The 18,336-nt window shown below is 40.1% G+C and overlaps 1 protein-coding gene across 6 annotated transcripts in view; it reads left to right on the top strand.

Moving 5' to 3' along the window:
- Positions 1-18,336, top strand: part of Tln2 (talin 2) — a 392,003-nt gene that overhangs the window by 91,783 nt on the left and 281,884 nt on the right. Inside the window, exon 3 of one of the 6 annotated variants that reach the window (XM_047538971.1) lies at positions 248-300. The exons of the other annotated variants lie outside the window; for them this stretch is intronic. The gene's annotated coding sequence lies outside the window, so the exon portion shown is untranslated. The remainder of the gene's footprint in view (positions 1-247; positions 301-18,336) is intronic. 6 annotated transcript variants of the gene reach the window in all.

Below are 18,336 nucleotides of genomic sequence, written 5' to 3'. Positions count from 1 at the left end.
TTAATTTAGTTGTCAGTGGATCTTTATTTTTTACTTATTTGTATGTGGTGCTGAGAATTGAACCCAGTGCCTCACACATAGTAGGCAGGCACTCTATCACTGAGCCACAACCCCAGCCACCTACATCTATTTCTTCAATGTACATATTCAACCCTTTATTTTTCTGCCAGTAGAATGATTACCTGTAAGGCTTATGAAAGAATTATGTAAAGTTGTAATTTTTTTTTTTTTTTTTTTTTTTTTACAGATATTTGCTGTTTTCTGGCTATTCTTCACTTTCTTCCCTCCTTGACACACAAGGTAGTAGTTCTAGGTTTTTTTATTCTTTTTAACTCTGCTGGGTCCCTTGAATGAAAGATATACTATGTTTATGGATTGGAAGGTTTACCATTAAGATATCATCTCCCCAAATCGATCTGTAGGATCAATGCAATCTCATGCAAAATCCCACAAATGGTGTTTTCTTGTTTGTGTGTGTTTGTAAGCAATCAACAAGTTGTTCTAAAATTAACATGGAAGTGGAAAAGGACTCAAGGTAGCTGAAACTCTTTTGGAAAAGAACATAGATGACTGACCCTCCCTGATTTCACAATTTACTATAAAGCTATAGAAGTCAAGATGTATGATATTGACGTAGGGTAGGTGTATTAGATCTATGGAACAGACTAGAGGATTCAGAGAAAGACCCACATGTATACAATCAACAGATTTTCATGAAAGGGGCCAACATAATTCAGTAAGGGAATGGATGGGCTTTTCAACAAGTGATACTAGAATGGTTGAATGCTGATGTGGGAGAAAATGAACCTTGATCCTGAGGTTGCACCATATTAAAAAAGAAATAACTCAGGATAGATTATAGACATAGAGTAAAAACTCTGGTAGATTCCTTTGGGCTATTTGTTATAATCAGCATGAGGGGGGTGTCAGAGTGCTAAGGAAGTAGTTGGTGTTCAAAAGCTTTTTGTTTTTGATTTTTGGCTCTGGACCATTCTAAACACTGCCCCATGGTCCCCTCCCTGCTTCTTTTGTTGTTGTTGTTGAGTAACATCAAAAAGCAGAAACAAAAGCATAGTTCTTACTGATAACTGATATTCTCTGAAAAGGAGAGTTTTGGCTCTCCCATCTAGTTCCCTTTTCCTCTTTTACATTGCAAGTGAATCTTAGTTTTGGCACTACACTCACAAAAGTGTTGTCTTGAATCTAGTTTACCTTAATTTAAATCTATTTTAAAATGTACTAGGAAATCCTGGCCTTTAAACAATCCTTGGCATCATGTTGGTAAGCAGGAATCCTTCCGCTTAGCCAGTGTCCTTCTGGAGTTCCTGTCCTGAGTTTCTACCCTCTGGAACCCACCTGCCTGCGGATTGGAGTCTGGGGGTGGAGCATGCAGCTGGTGGGAGGGTCCTCATATAGTTCTATTATCCTAGTGGCCGCAGGCTGGAACTTTTCCTGGACTTTTCAAAACTACAATATTGGCACTGTGTCACTTTATGCACAAACAGTAGATGTTAGGTGAAACTTAAAATCAAGGTCCCTTTTCCACCTGCTGTTAGGAATTAATTTGTGACATTACAGAAAGTGAATTAAAGAATTCACAACTGATATGTGAGAAAGGGTGAAAGAAGTACTCCCCAAACTTAATCTGCAACACACAGGTTGGGGACTTGCATGCCTCTGTGGAGGTGAGGGACAAGGGTGCTTGCCTTTTGGGTAGTCTGAATTTGGTTCTTACATTAGCCAGATGTCATTGAATCTCATGCATTGAAGCTAACTGCATGATGGCTAAGTGAATACCCGATTTGGGATCATTCTCTCCTTCCTTTTTTCATGGGAGATACCTAGTGAAGCATTTACTTTGTATAGGCATTTTTTTAGATGGGAGAAAACAATTTTGAATGAGACCCATAAAGATCTGGCCCTAATGGGGTCTACATTGTGCCAGTGGGGATTTCCTGGAACTGTCACTTTTATATCTTTCTCTAAATGCCTAGCTCAAGTCTAGCCAACCATGATCCCACCAAGGGAAAGACACCTCTCTGTCCTCTGTGATCATCTGTATGTCACAGTCTTCAGGAGCGTGGCAATTGTTACAGCACATTTCATGCAGGCTGTTTGTGTACTGCTTCAGCTACCCTCTGGGGGACTTGAGTGTGCTGCAGGGAGAAGAGAAAAGGCTCTCCCATGGTGCCTTCCAAATAGGAAATGTTCAGCAAATATTTATAGAGCAAATGCATATCTGCATGAGATAGTCACACGGGTGGTACTACAAACACACGACCGGATTCCAACTCTTCAGACTAACATTTGAATTCCCAGGAACTGTGCTGAACCCAAGAATGATGAGAGCCCTCCTGCCGGGAGACCCTTTAGCTTGCCTCTGGAATATTTCTAATATGAAAGCTTGCCCAAAGGTTGGGGGGATTCTGTATTATCTGTGTGTTTGAAACAAGTGGCATTGTCTGGTGACCTTTCCCTAGGGTCTTGCATTCTTGGATATGGTAGAAGCAGACCTTGCTCTGGAGTTATAAATAACCTCACGACTTGAAAGTTACGTTCTAGGGTCCCAAGTTAAAACAGCTGATTCTACCCATCATGCATCAGAAAAACAGCTTTTCAAAGTCCTGTGTGAACATAATGGCTTTCAAAAGGGTATTAATCTTTTGAGAAATTATACCAGGGAAACAGAAAGCTTCCTTTATGCATCCTGTAATCTCCCCTTTTTATTTTTTGACTTGTGAAGGTGTTTGTCATTTTAGCATATGTGAGATGAACTGTAAATTTTTCTGTGTGTTTACTGATGACAAATAATTAAGCATGTTCACTTCTTTTTAGCTTAAAAACACTTGTTGAGCTGTATGTAATTAACAGATTTAAGGGTTAGAAGGAAAAGTAAAATCATTTAACCCAATATTTCCTGAAGAGTTGATCCATAAATATATAGTCCAAAGGAGAAAAATAAGGATTATATTTTAAAAGATGAATTTAATCAAAGGATTGATTTTCATTAAAAGATATTATCCTTTCTAATTTTGAGGTGCTAAAATGACTGTTTTTAATGAAATGATGGTTTGAGGCTGTTTTCTCAAGCTAGGAATTTAAAGACAAAAGTTCTGTGAGCCCCATCTGGGGATTTTCTGCTATGGCTACCAAATCCTGGTAGCTGTTCTTCCAGTGAGGCTTGACTTGTCCATCTTCCACCACCAAGAGACCATCAAATAGAGGTGTTTGCCCTCAGAGCCCCCTGTCCCCAGGCTAGTTGTTCTTTCGGCAACTTGAATGAGGTTGGAGAAGAATTGGTGTTCTGGGGGACTTCCATAATTTTAGAGCAGAGCTTGGAACCCAGAGCACAGATGGGTGGGGATAAAATGCAGGTGACTTTAGGTCAATTGCTTGATGATTTCTGTGACTAATGCAGAAAAGCCCGTGAGTTTGTGTTAGTGCCATGAGTTAATTGCATGGTAATTAAATGCTAACATGGTTGATCAGAGGAACTGTGTAATTGAAGCATAATAAAATGTGGCATGCTTAGTAAGCAATTGAGTTATCTTTCCAAGGATATAAGCAGTACCAGGCAGAAGAGGCACAGATGTCTTTAACAAGCTGTTCTGTGCTCAGTTTTGCTCTTTTATCTTCTGAGGAATGTACATGAGATGTTACTTTAAAATAATGAACCCAATCCCACATGTAATACCTGAAAACCAGGGTCACTATTTTATATGAAATATTCTTTACTTTATAGTACTTTGTATACTTTTTAACATGCAGCTCATTTATTTGCTGTCACTGGTAAAATTTCAAGTTTTCGGGGTGAAGGCTATAGAATTTTGGGCTCTTCTATGTATATCATTGAATGAGGGACTCTCTAATAGAAACCCTTATAGATTTTCTATAGTAACTCTTTAAACCTTAATTGGTATATTTGGTACAGATGGATTAATATACTCTTTAAAAATGGTAGTAAATTTAAATATATAGAAGAGTGAAGTTCAATAGACAATTATTGAAGCAAAGTTTCTTTATTTAAAAAAAGTGAGCAGTTTGAAATACAAGTGATGAAATTTACCATTAAACTCAAGGAAACTTAGGAAAATAGAATTTTTATTTATTGAAGACTAAAAGTTAACTTGACTTTGATGAGATGGTGCAATGAAGTAAAGTTTTCATAATTTAGGTCACTATCTTAAATTCTCCTTGATAGTATGGGTCCAAACTTTGGGCATGAAATTTTTTTGTTGTTACTAAAAAAGATCACTTCAGGCTCATGTTTTCTTGATTAGATTTTCTTTTCAATAGTAATACTTTTAGGCCAGTGTACGTCTATACATGGCCATAGCTTATCCTTTCTTTCTGTGAATAGAATAATAATTCATTACTTCTAATCAACATTCTTCACCTGGTGCTCTGGTACATACATGTGGTAAGAGTTAACACTTACATGGGTAGGTTTAATGTAAGACAACCTGAATCTGTATTTTAATAATTAACCCCCTAACAACCTTATGAAGTAGGTCCTATTCTTATAGACCTTATCTTATTCTCCACTTTACAAAGAAACAAAATTACAGAATGCATAAGTGATCTGCTTGGGATCCCATAACTATTTAGTGGCTGAGCTGGAATTTGAAGCAAGGTGGTCTGACTCTAGGATCTGTTATCTTATCCATTGCCCTATGTTTCCTGTCTGCACATACTAGTTTCTGACACTTCTACTTTGGAGTGGTACAGGGTCTTGGAATGGCTTTTTTTTTTTTTTTTTTGGTAAAAATCTTGATATTTGAAAAATGGCCCTGTGTGTATTGACCTTAGTTTGATAATATAATAGAACCTGTTTAACCAATCAAGGGTAACAGTATTTGTTACAGGTTAATCTGTTGATTGATTGTTGTTTGTTTTTATTTTATAAATGTCTATCTTATAATGATGATAAATAAAAACATACCCAATTGGCATCTCAAGTCTGACTCAGGAAAATTGCAAGGTACTTCTAATAGACTCTAGATTCTTAAGAACAGATTAGCCTTGGGATTGCACTTCGAACAAAGTCGTGTGGGTATTGAGCACCGTTCCTCTCTCCTATCCTTGGCATGTTCAACTGCAAAGCTCTGCTGCTGGCTCTGCTCCACTCCGTAGCATCTCACAGATCATGGAAAGGAGCTTTGGGGATCTTGTCAGGTTCTGGCCTTCTGCACACCTCATACAGATAGAACCACTGAAGCCAGGGAAGCCTGGCTGGCTTGCCTGGGCCATTGTTTACCCCCTGGCCTGGCGCTCCCTCCTTCTACTTCACCCCTTATTGCCAGGGCTCCCTTGAGAGAGAAAGAATCCAGTGTCATTAGAATCAGTCTCTACACCCTGTTGTTTCCCAATCAGAAAAGGAAACATTTAATTTAGGGCTTGGATTGAGGTGTTCCAAATTAATTCTGTATTTCAGAATATTTCTGTAAGCTATGTGGAAAACATGTTTTTAATACATAGGAAAAATTTTAAGGACAGGATCCTCCTAGTAGTCTGTATTTTCACATTGTTCTTGGTACTGTCACTGGTAGCCTTAGCTAAGCATCTTCCAGTACAGGGACTGGTAAGATGTGGTTGTTTCCAGTGCCCTTATGACCAATGTTCAGTGTTCCCAATGTGACAGGGGCTATCAGCCCCTTGGGATCAGCACTGGTGACCTATGAGAGCATGTGTTTTCCTAAGGGCCCAGGAGAAGGCTTCAGAAACTTTGGCCTTTGTAGTAGTGAGCCAGACAGTGGGGATACTGGGCTTTGGCTGAGCTGGACTTGGATGCTACAAAGTAGCTTTGTGACTTTGGATTAGTCATTTGATTCTCTGGGGTTCAGTTTCTTAAGCTATAAACTGGGGACATCTTGGTGGTTCCATTATGCAGTAGTTGAAATAACTTAGGTAATGTGATGATATCGAAATCTGATAATATGATATATGATACATAGACCTGGCCAGATGTGTAAGAAGGCACACCTGTGATAGGACTCAGCATGCAATTTAATTTGTGAGCTATGGGTATTGGATCTGGGGGCATGCATGGAGTGTCTGTTCCTTTTTCCACACAATATTTGTGGTGATGTTTTGCCCAACCCATGGGTGATTCTGTGCTCAGGTGACTGAGGGACTGCCAACCTAGGGGAATAGATAGTGCCTGGTCACCAAGCAATACAGTGTTTCTGTCTGCTAGACATCACCAGGTTTTTAGAATGATTCTGAGAATTGACACCCACTCACAAAAGTGTTGAGCCTAGCTCTAAACTGGCTGCTGTAGGCTTGTGAAAATTTCTTTGAATTATTGTTTCTTAAGAATCATAGTGTATTTTATTAGTTTTAATATAAAATGATATTTTTCTTCCCGAGATGATACATTCATATCTCAACTCTTACATGTGCTCCTCTGTGGGAGCACCCCACTTTGCACAGTGTGAGAAGTGAGGTCCTTTCTGCTTGTCATTGGGGGATGTGGGAGTATGCAGCCATTCTTTGGAGTCAGGGTGGAATGAACAACCATATTTCTCCAGATTTCCTGTTTTTAGTTAAAAACAAAATTAGTTGATGGATTTTCCTTAAGATGGTGTCTTTGAAATGTTTCTTTGAGAAGTCATGAGCTTGGCTTTGCTTCTCATGGAAGCTGAATAAAGTGTATCTTCATGGGTAGGTTTCAGTGTCTTGTCCTGGTTAGCACAAGGTTCCTGGTTAGTCAGGAACACTTCATTGACCAACAGGCTACTGTCCTGGGGAAGGACTAAAAGCGGAGAAGTCGGAGGTTAGTGAGGTTTAGATGACTTTTTTTTTTCCCATTTGTCATGTGATGCTGTCACATAAAATATTCACCATCTGCCTGTATGGTTTGCATCTGTCATGGCAGTCGAGAATTTAGTCTTTTAATAACAGGTGACTCCATCACACCAAAATGATGTTATTTATCAGACCCTCTGATTGCATTTGTTTTCTCTAGTTTTTGAGAGGCTCATTTCTGGACCCTCTCTGGGTTCAGAATTCTCTTGAAAAAATTTCTCTGTGTCGTCTATGTTGAACCTTGTTGTCATTCTGTATAAAATATGCTCCTGAGTAGCATGGGAAACTTCTAAGGAGGCAAGTAGAGTCCCACAGGAAGCAGTTGCCCTGGGGTCTTTTCATAACCAAGTAAACACTCCATCGTGCCCTTCAAAGATAACTTGAGGTACACTTAAAAAATGAGATGGTAATTGCTTAGAGACTTGATTTTCCTTTCAGAATATACATTTTCATTTCTCCCTTGAGTATTGCAAATTCTACAGTGGTGTTTGGTATATGTAGAATAACCATTAAAAATTCCTGTGTTCCTCATTGCAGTGAGGAAAATCAATGAAATGAGGGGCTATTTGTACAGATGTGATTTGTCTGCAGTATCTCTCAGATTCTTGGAAGGAAAAGCCATCCTAGGAAAATCCTCAGAGCTGCACTGCTGGTTTGGCTCAAGGTGTTTTGGATGTCTTGAGTCCTGCCTTTCCTGTTTGGATTGGTAACAACATCTGTTTCCGTTTACCTGGTCTGCAAAATGGTACACTTCATCTTTCTTCAGTCCTCCTCTCCAGTCCTTACTTCTTCCTTCTGAAAGCTACACCAGGCCTACTTTTCTGACATCCTGATTCAAGAATCTTAATTTATCCTGGATGACAGTGGCTGGTGTCCAAACCCCTGGTCTCTCAACTTCCCCTTTTTATGTATTCAACCTGCAGCTGCTAAGCAGGGACTAGTCAGTCCTGCCCCTTGCTCTGGCTGTTCTTCCTATCTCAAGACCCTCTGAAAAGTCTTCATTCCTGAAGGGATGAAATGTAAATCCATTTGGGCATTCTGAGTCCTTCTCTCAGGATCACTAAGTCCTGCAATCCTGGCTTCATCTCCCACATGTCCAGCCAAAGTGCCTCTATATGGGGCTTTGCAGGTCCTGGTCTCTGCTTGCTTTTCCTGGTCATACTGTGCTTGTCTGCTGCCACTGAGCATGAATATCACCTTGTTTCCCAAAGCCAGTACCAGGGGTTCCTCTTTTGTGATGTCTCCTTCTGCCTGCCTGTGGGTGGGAGGTTATATCTTCCTTGCTTGAACTTCTGTGGTACATTGTTCTGTGGCCACAGTGCTCCTTCCTCCTCCGTTTCAAATGTTGGATTTCCTTCATCTTTGGGGAGGAGAATGTCCTGTAGGCTGGGGACAGTGGAGGAAGGTCTGGGTTTCCTTCCTGCTGTACCCTTGGGCAGGTCACTTAATCTCCAGTTACTCCTCCTATGAAATGACCCATCATCATTCTTCCTGCATTGAGTGATTGTGAGAAAGAGAACATGAAGTGTGACAGACACTATAGGGACCAGCAGAGTGGCACATGGGGTTAATGACAATTCTTTCTCTGGTCTTCATTCCATACAGAGTCTAGAGAAAGCTGTGCATGGAACTGGTGTTCAGTAAATTCTGATGGAGCTGCAGACTCTCCTGGAGGCTGCGTGGCTTTTTGTGACTGCAGGTTAAATGGGTGTAAAAACCTGTAGCCCTGTCGGTCGGACCTATAAGTCTGGCTTCATTTCACTGATTTTGGTATTTACTAGGGACAGAGAATGTTCCAGATCTCTTACATGTTAACCCTTTCTCCCTCCACTCACCAAAATAAGAGAGCCAGTGTTCCCTTTGCTGTACCAGGGAGACTTTCCGGCTTCCTTGTGAAAGCATGTGCCCAGCACCAGCAGTCCCTGATCCCTTGTTTCTCCCCACCTTCTCTTGAAGTCAGCTAATGCTGGCTGTACACACTTCCATCTTTTTCTTTTCCTTTTCTTTTTTTTTTTTTTTCTTTTTTTTATTTTTGTACCAGGGATTGAACCCAGGGTACCTAACTACTGAGCCGCATTCCCAGCCCTTTTTAAAAAATTGCTTAGGGCCTTGCTAAGTTGCTGACACTGGCCTCAACTTGTCATCCTCCTGCCTCAGCCTTCTGAGTCACTGGGATTACAGGCATGCCTTACCATACCCAGATTGTTTTTCTTGCTTTTTGTCAGGAATTAATTTCCTAGAGATGCTCTTATTTGAGAACAAAACTTTTGAATAGACAGTGAATGAGCTTTTACTTGGTTTCATTAGTAATAGAAAAAAATCACCATAAAACTTCCTTCATTCTGGCAGTGAAATAAAACTCTGTAAAGAGGTCAGATGTGGGGCTGGGGAGATAGCTCAGTTGGTAGAGTGCTTGTCTTGCAAGCACAAGGCCTTGGGTTTGATCCCCAGCACTGGAAAAAAAAAAAAAAAGAGGTCAAATGTGTGATGCTCTTGGGAAAAATCCCAGTCTCCTTTGAAAAGTTTATTTGCTATGTTTGGACCAAAGGCTTAAAGTGGGTTTTGTCTCTAAAAGGTCTTTTATAACTTGTACTAGGTAGATGAGCTTATTTAATTAAGAGTGGTAATTAATCCAGTAGTTATTAGCATGTAAACATAATCTGAACTTCAGGACTATAGAGATATTTTGCTATTCATGAGTATTAACTTTTGACATTGGGAAAGAAATGGAATTTGTATCAGTCAGTTTGGTATATTATTTAAAACCATGGAAATTAATTTTGTGTCAGGGTGTGATTATAATTGAAGTGTTAAAGACTTGAAGTTTCTAAGTTGCATTTAATCTCTTGCAGTCCTTAAGTAAGTATTCAGCAGATAATGTCTCTAAATAATTGCCCTTGCTAATGAGAAGAGTTAAATCAGCTTCTATCTCTATACTGTTGGGGTGTGGAATTAACAAACTGGGGAAGTGAAGGTTTTCCCAGAAGAAAGTAAATATGCAAGATACCATTTTTCTCTTACACTCCATTTACCCCAAGGAGAACAGAAATGTTTGTTTGGAACATTGGGGAGAGGAGGAACAAGGACCCAAACCTGGATCTGAGAGTATCCCCACTCTGCTACTTCCTTACCTGTTAAATGAAGATTCCAAGCTACAGAGTATCAGAGGTCATTCTAACACTAAAATTTTGTTTCTTTTTCTGAGCTTTGGTCCTTCTACTTAAATCTGTGTAGTGAATGGCTGTCCCTGTCGTTCCCTCAATCTAATTTTAATTCCCCCCCAAAGTAAATTTACTGTATCAATTAGCTATTGTTAACCATAATTTCAACTTTACAGGAGTAAAATTCATTCACATTGATGTTTGTATCACTAGTTAGTTTTTATTGCTGAATAGTAATCCATTGTGTGAATATATTGCAGTTTGTCCAATCTCGCCATCAATGGCAATTTGTATAGTTTCCAGACTTAGGCTATTCCAAAGAGCCAATCATGTAGGGTCTTGTTTTCTGGCATGCCCATGAACAACAGAAATTTAAACTTTTTCTTTCCCCTTGTCTTTGAGACATAATTACAACAGATCCTATTATTGGTCAAGTTTAGTGAACTTTGTGATAAGTCTTATCCCTTTTTGCGGGGGGGGGGGGCATGCTTGAAGGTTTGAAGTCAGTGCTATTTATATACAGAGTTATCCTTGGTATTCCCCATGCTGCCTTGACTAAGTGATCAGTGCAAGAGAGAAAACACACATGTCGTTACTGTTTTTGTATTTTGTCTTCATTTGAACTGCCCTGTATTCATGGTAGAGTTTTTGTTTTTGTTTTTGTTTCCATATATGTGTTTTATATTACACTCCCATAATTCTTTTGGCAGTGGGCTGGTTGCAAAGTATAAATAAACCCAGCAGAACACACTTGGTGTCACTCTTGCAGGTACCCTGCCTTTCCCCTGGGTGCTGGGCTTGCCCCATGCCAGCCATGCTGGCTGTCATGCCCCTCCTGGATAGTCCCTCCTTGAAGCCCCCTGCTGTTAGACTCCCTCTCCAGCAAGGTCCCAGGTGAGAAAGGGCAACTCCAGTAGGATGGTCTTGACTCCAAACCAGTCAAGTAGTTGTGAAGGTGACTCCCCAAAATGAACACACATGGCAGTGTGACACCTTGCAGTTTATCCCAGCCACTGTCTCTTCTCATAGACCGAGACATGGAATTTGAGAGAGAAAGTGATGTGTTCAACTAGAGTCTTCTTTTTCTGCCTTTACATTGGAGCTTGTCTGAAATGATTATTGATTGATTGCGGGTGAGATGGTTTTGAAAGAAGCCTTGATATACTTGATCAGTAATGAGAGCTTTTAAGTTGGGGCCAGCAAAACATGAATCTCTGTCCTCTTCTTTTTGCAGAAGACACATGGCATCCTTCCCCCCTCAGTTTATGTTCTCAGTGTTTTATGTGGGTTGTAGGTTATTTTGGTTCTAATTACATTATGCTGACATCTAGTTGGGAGATTTGCTGTTCTGCCTGAAGAATTCTAAATTTCACTGCAGCTTTGTTTTGACTACAAATAAGCCAGAATTTATCTGGCAAATGAGAGAACACTTTCACTCTATGGTGTTTGTAGTGACCTATAATTTCTCAAGTCCTCTACTTGCAACTTTGGGTACATGGTTGCTTCTAGACTGCAGCTGCAGCCTGAAGATTCCTACCCCTGTTGATTTTCTTCCCATGGCTGAAGGCCCAGTATCTTTCTGCCTTACTGTCAATCTCTGCCTGCCCAGCTTAATTGGACAGAACTCTGGTAGGCAGGTGATCAAGCATATCACTACTCATTTGCCTTATGCTATGCAAGCATTTTTGGTAGCCATGTCTCACATCCCATTTTGATCACAGAAAGTTTTTTTTTTTTTCTATTTATATTTCTGGTAGATGGCAAGGTAAGCAATTGCATGATAAGGGAGCAGGCTTGTGTTTTGATAAACTTGGTCCTGGGTTTCATCAGAGTTGCAGGATAAATAGAGAGGAGAGAAAGGTGGGTTTCATTTGAACTATCAGTGATGGTATTGCTCTAACTGGGATGCTGTAAAGGGAAAGACATTGCTGGACCATTTCCTTCTCCTTGACCATGTGGGCACTTTGTTGCTGTTCCTGTTTCACTGAGATCAGTGAATATGAATGAATGAGCTCATAAGAGTTCAGTGGAGGGGGAACGTCCCAAAACCAAGGACTACACGAGGTCACTACTAATGCAGAATATACTGAGTGTCTTGGCCTTCTTCCCATTTTGTGTGTTTGGAGTCCTCCTTGCTGCCCCTGTGCCTTTCCTCTTTCAGTCTGTCTGCCTATCTTTCCTGTTCCCTAGCCTTAGCTTCTCCTTTCGTCCTAATCTTATCAATTTTCTACTGAACTGTTATCAACAGAATACTGCAGGAGAGATCAGTCTTAGTACTATATGCAATAAAGTTGGAGGTTTCATGTTTTTATTTGAAAATTGATTAAATCCTCATAGAAACAAATATGAAGACATTCCAAACAAAATTGTTTTTTCTTTTGTTTTTAAAATTGCTTGGGGGCTGTGGTGGTTTACTTTTGCCTCCTTTTATTGGGCAGTGGAGAAAACTGAGGTTGAGTACTGTTTTGTAATGAATATGAATAAGTACCTTCCCCCAATATTTTTATTTTGTGCCTTTTGTAAAAAAGTATCAAATAACTTGCTCTATTATTTGAAGACTGCACTTGTGTTCTGATTTCTCTTAAAATCAAGCACAATGAAAATGTAAGAGAATTAAAGTTTCTTGGCTTACTACAGCAACCACTCAAAACTAACAGCCATGTTGACACTTCTGTGGAACGTACTGATTCAGTGTTACAAAGATTTCCCTGACCTATTGGGCAAGTCTCTCTGTCTGTCTCTTTAATTTGTGCCTGGATGTATTTCTCCAACTGTTTAAGCCTCAGTTTTCTCATTTGAAAAATGGGAGTGATGATGTTACCCACCTATGAGTTTGCTATGCAGTGTAGGAGTATACATAAAATGCTTACATCAGGTCTATCACACAGTAAACGTTCATTTAAATGGGAGCTAACAGCATTCCTTCCTAGTTTATCTCTGAGGCAAGAAGGAACACAGGGCTTAGGAAGGTAGGAGGAGCAAAACTTTTGAAGACAAATAGATTTGTCATATTTTAGGCACCCGCATTGTTGGTAAGATTTTAAATTTTTCTGAGCCTCAGGTTCTTAAGCTGAGGAAAATCAAATTCTTGTCTGCTAAATGGGACAAGAGTATTTGAGGGTTAAATGGGATAGTGCTTGTGAAAGAACAGTGGATTTGGAAAGCTGGTATCTGAGTACTGCTTTTTTTTTTTAGGATGAGGTAGCACCCATGCTTAAAGAACACAGTGATGTTTAAGATTTCTTGAGTGGTTCCATGTGCCATGCTGAGTTCTAAGTGTGTTTAGGAATTTTGACTTGTTGAAACTTAACCACAGTTCTAAGAGATAGTCACTACTTGTATTGGTCTGGTTCCCCCTGCCCCCCCACTGTGACTAAAATACCTGATAAGAACTTAGAGGAGGAAATGTTTGTTTCAGCTCATGGTTTCAGAGGTTCCAGTTCATGGTCTGCCAGCTCCATTGCCCTAGGCCTGAGGCAGATCATCATGGCGGGAGGGCATGGAGGAGGAATGCTGCTCATTTCAGGACAACTAGGAAGCAGAGAGAAGAAGGGGATAGAAACAAGATGTAGTCCCCAGGGGCATGTCCCCAAGGACCCACTCCCTCCAACTAGGTTCTACTTCTTACTTATGAATCCTTCAGTGGATTAATCCACTGATGAGGTTAGAGCTCCATGATCCAAACACTTCCCCCAAACCCCATTTCTGACCTTGGGGACATTCCAGATCCAAACCATAACACTATTCTTATTCCTATTTTATGGATGGGGAAACTGAGGACTTAAAGGGTTATGACCTTGGCCAAGGTCAAGAACTGTAAGTGGCAGAGCTGGGTGAATTCAGTCTGTGGGCAGCTCCACCAGAGCCCCCCACAGTCTTTACCATGGAACTGGGGCTTTTAAATCAGACACCCTTTCTTTCTGTCTCTTTTTATATAAAAGGTAGACATTATCCTACTGTTGGGAGTTGGCTGGCTTAATGCCTTTGAGTGGAAGTGGTTAAACATTTTCCCCTTATATTGGTAAATATCTCATAAATATTAATGGCACCATGTCAAAGAAGGTTTGGCTTGGGCCATGTTGAGTTTTCTGTTACTGCTCACACCCTTATTTTAAGCTGCATCCCTGGTGGCTCATAAATGAGACACTGAGGGAATTTGCTTCCTGTGTCTTTTCATTTAAATCATTAGCAGGAGATGATGAGAGCATATTAAATAAGCTTAACCTTGGTTCTGCCTCTTTGCAAAATGGAGAATCATGAATTGACGACGCCAGTTCCTTCCTCCCTTCATAGGCTGGTGCAAGGATGCCAGCTGCTGGAATCAAGCCAGAAGCAGAAGTAATGGGCAAAGAAAGGGGGTCTTGCCAGTGGCACAGAAGGAGGGAGATGATTTGTGGAAGCTAATTTCTGTTCAGTGATTGAAGACAGTTGGCCACACAGTTCTTAACGAAGCACAGTCTCTAGAAAAGAGTGTATTATGTGCATATGAAACTGAGATTGTATTTCTATGAAAATATTTCTGAAGCTTTTAAAAAATCTTTTAGTTAGTGTCTTGGGGGGAAAAAGAAGGTTTGAGCCAAGAGCTGAGGGAAATATCCACCATCTTTCCTATGGATCTTAAAATTTTATTGTTGTAGAGCTGTATGCCTTCCAAAGTCATGTGCATTAATTGTCCCTTCTGAAGGGACATGGCATACATCTGTCTGCCTGCTTCTTGGGACAGCCTGAAAATTTCCCTGAAGTTTGTTGAAGTCACAAGAGTTGAGTAATGTTTAGTTATGCTTACAGGTGAGTGTATGTGTATACACAGGCACACAGACATCTTTGAGGGGTTGAAAGAGCCTCATAACTGCCATCTTTATGGGGAATAGAAGCTGTGAAGAGGTTTGTTTCTGCCCCTTCTTTGGCAGTGGAACAGTAAGCAAAACATTGCTTCTTCTTTCAAAGCAGGAAATGATAGCTACAGTAAAGAGATCAAGGAGGTGGCTGAAGAGATGACTATTTATGTTGTTAAATGGGAACAGAAGCATCCAACTGCAGACTTAGGGGTTTCAGCATTATTCAGTTAATTTTTCTGTGTATCTAGCTGTTCTAGAATTGGTCTCCTGAGGGAAACAGACTAGTGTAAAAAGCAATCTCCTCGATGGCTTTTTGTTCCTACTTGGCTGTTTTTTTTGGGACCTTTTAATTTTTACATACTTGTTAAATTTTTGGAAGGAGTGTGAATGTTTTACTTCTTTTCATACTTTATCCTTGTCAGGGTGAACCCTTAGGGGCACAGAGCTCTCTGCCCTGTTGCTTGCCCTATTGACTTTTATAGAAGTAAGGAGACTATATTCCATTTTAACCCTTCTATCTCTTTCTTCTGATATCATTTCTTTGTCTCTCACATAAATTGATAGTGAAGTGTGTCTAGTCTTTGGAATTCTGGAATAAAGTTTCTTAAACTGCAAAGCCAAAGTTGAAAAGGTAGGAATAGTTGTTTTGGTGAATTATAGATTACATTCCCCTGCTTCCCTCTGCCCCATGGGTGGTTTTCTAACATGTGTGCAGGGTTTGAGGAAAGAAAGGAATGACTGATGTGGGATGCAGGATCCTGGAGTCAGGCTGGGTGGTATGAGTTGGGTTGATGCTTCACTTTGCCAAATGGTGGTGGGACTTTTTGAAAGGATCAAAGAAAGTTAAGAGTGGTGAGTAGCACCTCACTTCTCTTGCATTTTGGAAGTAAGGTATCAAGAAATAAGGAATCTATATGAATAAATCCTGTAGAAAATGTGTTTTGTTGTTGTTGTTTTTTTGTTTTGTTTTGTTTTTTGTTGTGGGGGTGACAAACCACACTGTTGATCAAGGACCAGTTTCTGAATTCAGGATTTAGGCTGTGGTGGTCTGTTGATCAAATTGTCAAGAATGTGTTATGGACCAGCTGGCCAGGACACTGGCACAACCAGTATGTGGAAGGTATGTGCTGGGTCCTGTAGCCAGGACCCTCCTGTTGTACCCTGTGGGCTTTCTGCAGTCTCCTGCTTCTGATGAACTTAGAGGTGAAAACAATCGCAGGGGCCGTATTTCAGCAGGGGTGGGTATCTTCCTATTTTTTATTGTTTCTGTTACTTAGGAAAAAAAGCAAATTCATAAATTCATGACCTGCTATACCCCTAAGGATTTCTAAGAATGTTCTTCTGTTTGGCAGGTTCTCTTGCTGGCTTATTCTGCCTTTTTGGTTGTATTTTTTCCCCTGCAGCTGACATTTTGAGGACAGAATGATTCCCAAGTGTCAATTTCATAGTTCAAAAGTCAGAGAAGGAAATTGTATCTTCTCACTCTGATGTGCAATTAACTTTGTCTTTGACAAAGATTCACTCACTCTGCTGGGATATGGGCAAATGTTGAAGATTTGGAAGCTGCTCTACCCTGAGCTTGCTTTCACACATACAATATTGTGGATCGTATGACTAGTATTAGTTCACAAAAGGTATCTATAGTTTAGATACTATTTCTCACCTGCTTTAAAAATGCCAAAGTTTATAAAGCTGCCCTTGTTGGGCAGCTGTTTCAACAGAGCCCTCAGGTTGGCAATTAGGGGAAATAAATTCCAGAGAGAACAAGCTCAACTGGGCAATTAACTTGGGGAAGATGAAGTGTTTACTTGACATGGAATGTGACATTCTTAACAAGGTAGGGACCTGGTGGTGGTGTCCTGTACTTCCTCAACTGCAAAGCCCTGGAACAACACTTTCCACAACTCTGCCTCCTCCCCACCCTATCCTGCTCCCTGACTGTCAAGAGAAAGAGGTCAGGGGGCTTTGCAGTACTGGTATACAGCTCATGATATTCAGTAGGCCATGGATCATTTTATTACCAACTAACATCTTTAGAACTGGGCACTATGCTAAGTATATTAAGTGTCCTTTCATACTTAATCCTCTCAAAAACCCCCTGAGGTTGGAAGAGAAAACTGAGGCTTAAGAATTGGGTATAGAGTTGGGACTCATACCTGAGTCACCCCGAAGCTGCTACTGAAATGAATGGTCCACTAAATCTGCAATAGGATTCTGAACCTGTTTGCCTGTAACATAGTTTTGTGTATGTGTGTGTGTAGAAATAGAGTGAGAAAGACAGTTGGTGTACTGTGGTGTCTCACCAATCAATGTACCAAACAGGAAACAAATACAAAAGGTATAGAAAAATTAACTTTGGTGAACATGCATTGAACACAGCTGTGTAACTTGAAATGTACACATTTTTAAACACACATGAAACATGATTCCACCCTTCAGTGTTTATCCTAAAGAATTAAAGTCGGCAGTACTATAGTGATACATGCATACCCATGTTTATAGCAGCACAATTCACAATAGTCAAACTATGGAACCAGCCTAGGTGTCTGTCAACAGATGAATGGATAAAGAAAATGTGGCATATATACACAATGGAGTTTTATTCAACTATATAGAAGAATAAAATTATGTCATTTGCAGGAAAATGGGTGGGACTTGGGGAACATTATGTTAAGCAAAATAAGACAAACTCAGAAGGTCAAGGATGGTATGTTTTCTCTCATATGTGGAAGCTAGAGAGGAAAAAGAAAAGTGGATGGGGGTGTCTCGTGAAAATTGAAGGGAGAACAGTGGAGCAGAGGAAAGGGACCAGGAGGAAGAAGGAGAGAAAGGAAAGGGGAAATACTGAGGAATGATGCTGACCAAATTGTATTGTTATATTGTGTACATGTGTGATGTAGCAACAAATCTCACCAATATATACAACTATAATGCACCAATAAAAATGTGGAGAAAAAGAAACACTTATTAAAAATGACCATGTGCACACCTCAATAAATTTTAAGTCCATATCATGAGGGTCATTTAAAAAAAATACTTGATACTGAAAAGGCAGAGAAATTGCACAATGCTATATGAACATGAGATTCAAGATGTGCTTCAATTCTTCCTGCACTGAGCTCCCCATCTGCCTGTGGAATACCCCAGGGCTGCTGGATTACATGCTGCTCCTGATTCCTCAGAGGTGCCTGGGTGGAAAGCCATGTGACATAGTAAATACTCTTTCTTGATTTTTCTTGCTTTCCAGGTAGGCATTTTGTAATCATAAATCCTGACCCCTCCACTCTCAGAGGAGGAAGAGCTCTGAAAAACACTTGGGACTGTTTATGGAAATTCCGGGCTATAGGGGCATTCCTGTGTCTTGATAACATAGCATTTTCAATACTGAGAAATAAAAATGTCTTGTTGATACATAAATTAATATCATCAGCTTTCACAAAACTGTGAATAGGGGCTTTGTAAATTGGAGTTTTATACCCTGCGTATTTCTCTCAATGGAATAATTCTGATTCTCAGAGGTAGATTTGTGT

This window comes from Sciurus carolinensis, chromosome 2 (genome assembly GCF_902686445.1).
Source record: "Sciurus carolinensis chromosome 2, mSciCar1.2, whole genome shotgun sequence".
Lineage (NCBI taxonomy): Eukaryota > Metazoa > Chordata > Mammalia > Rodentia > Sciuridae > Sciurus > Sciurus carolinensis.
This window is presented reverse-complemented; position numbering and strand designations above follow the sequence as displayed.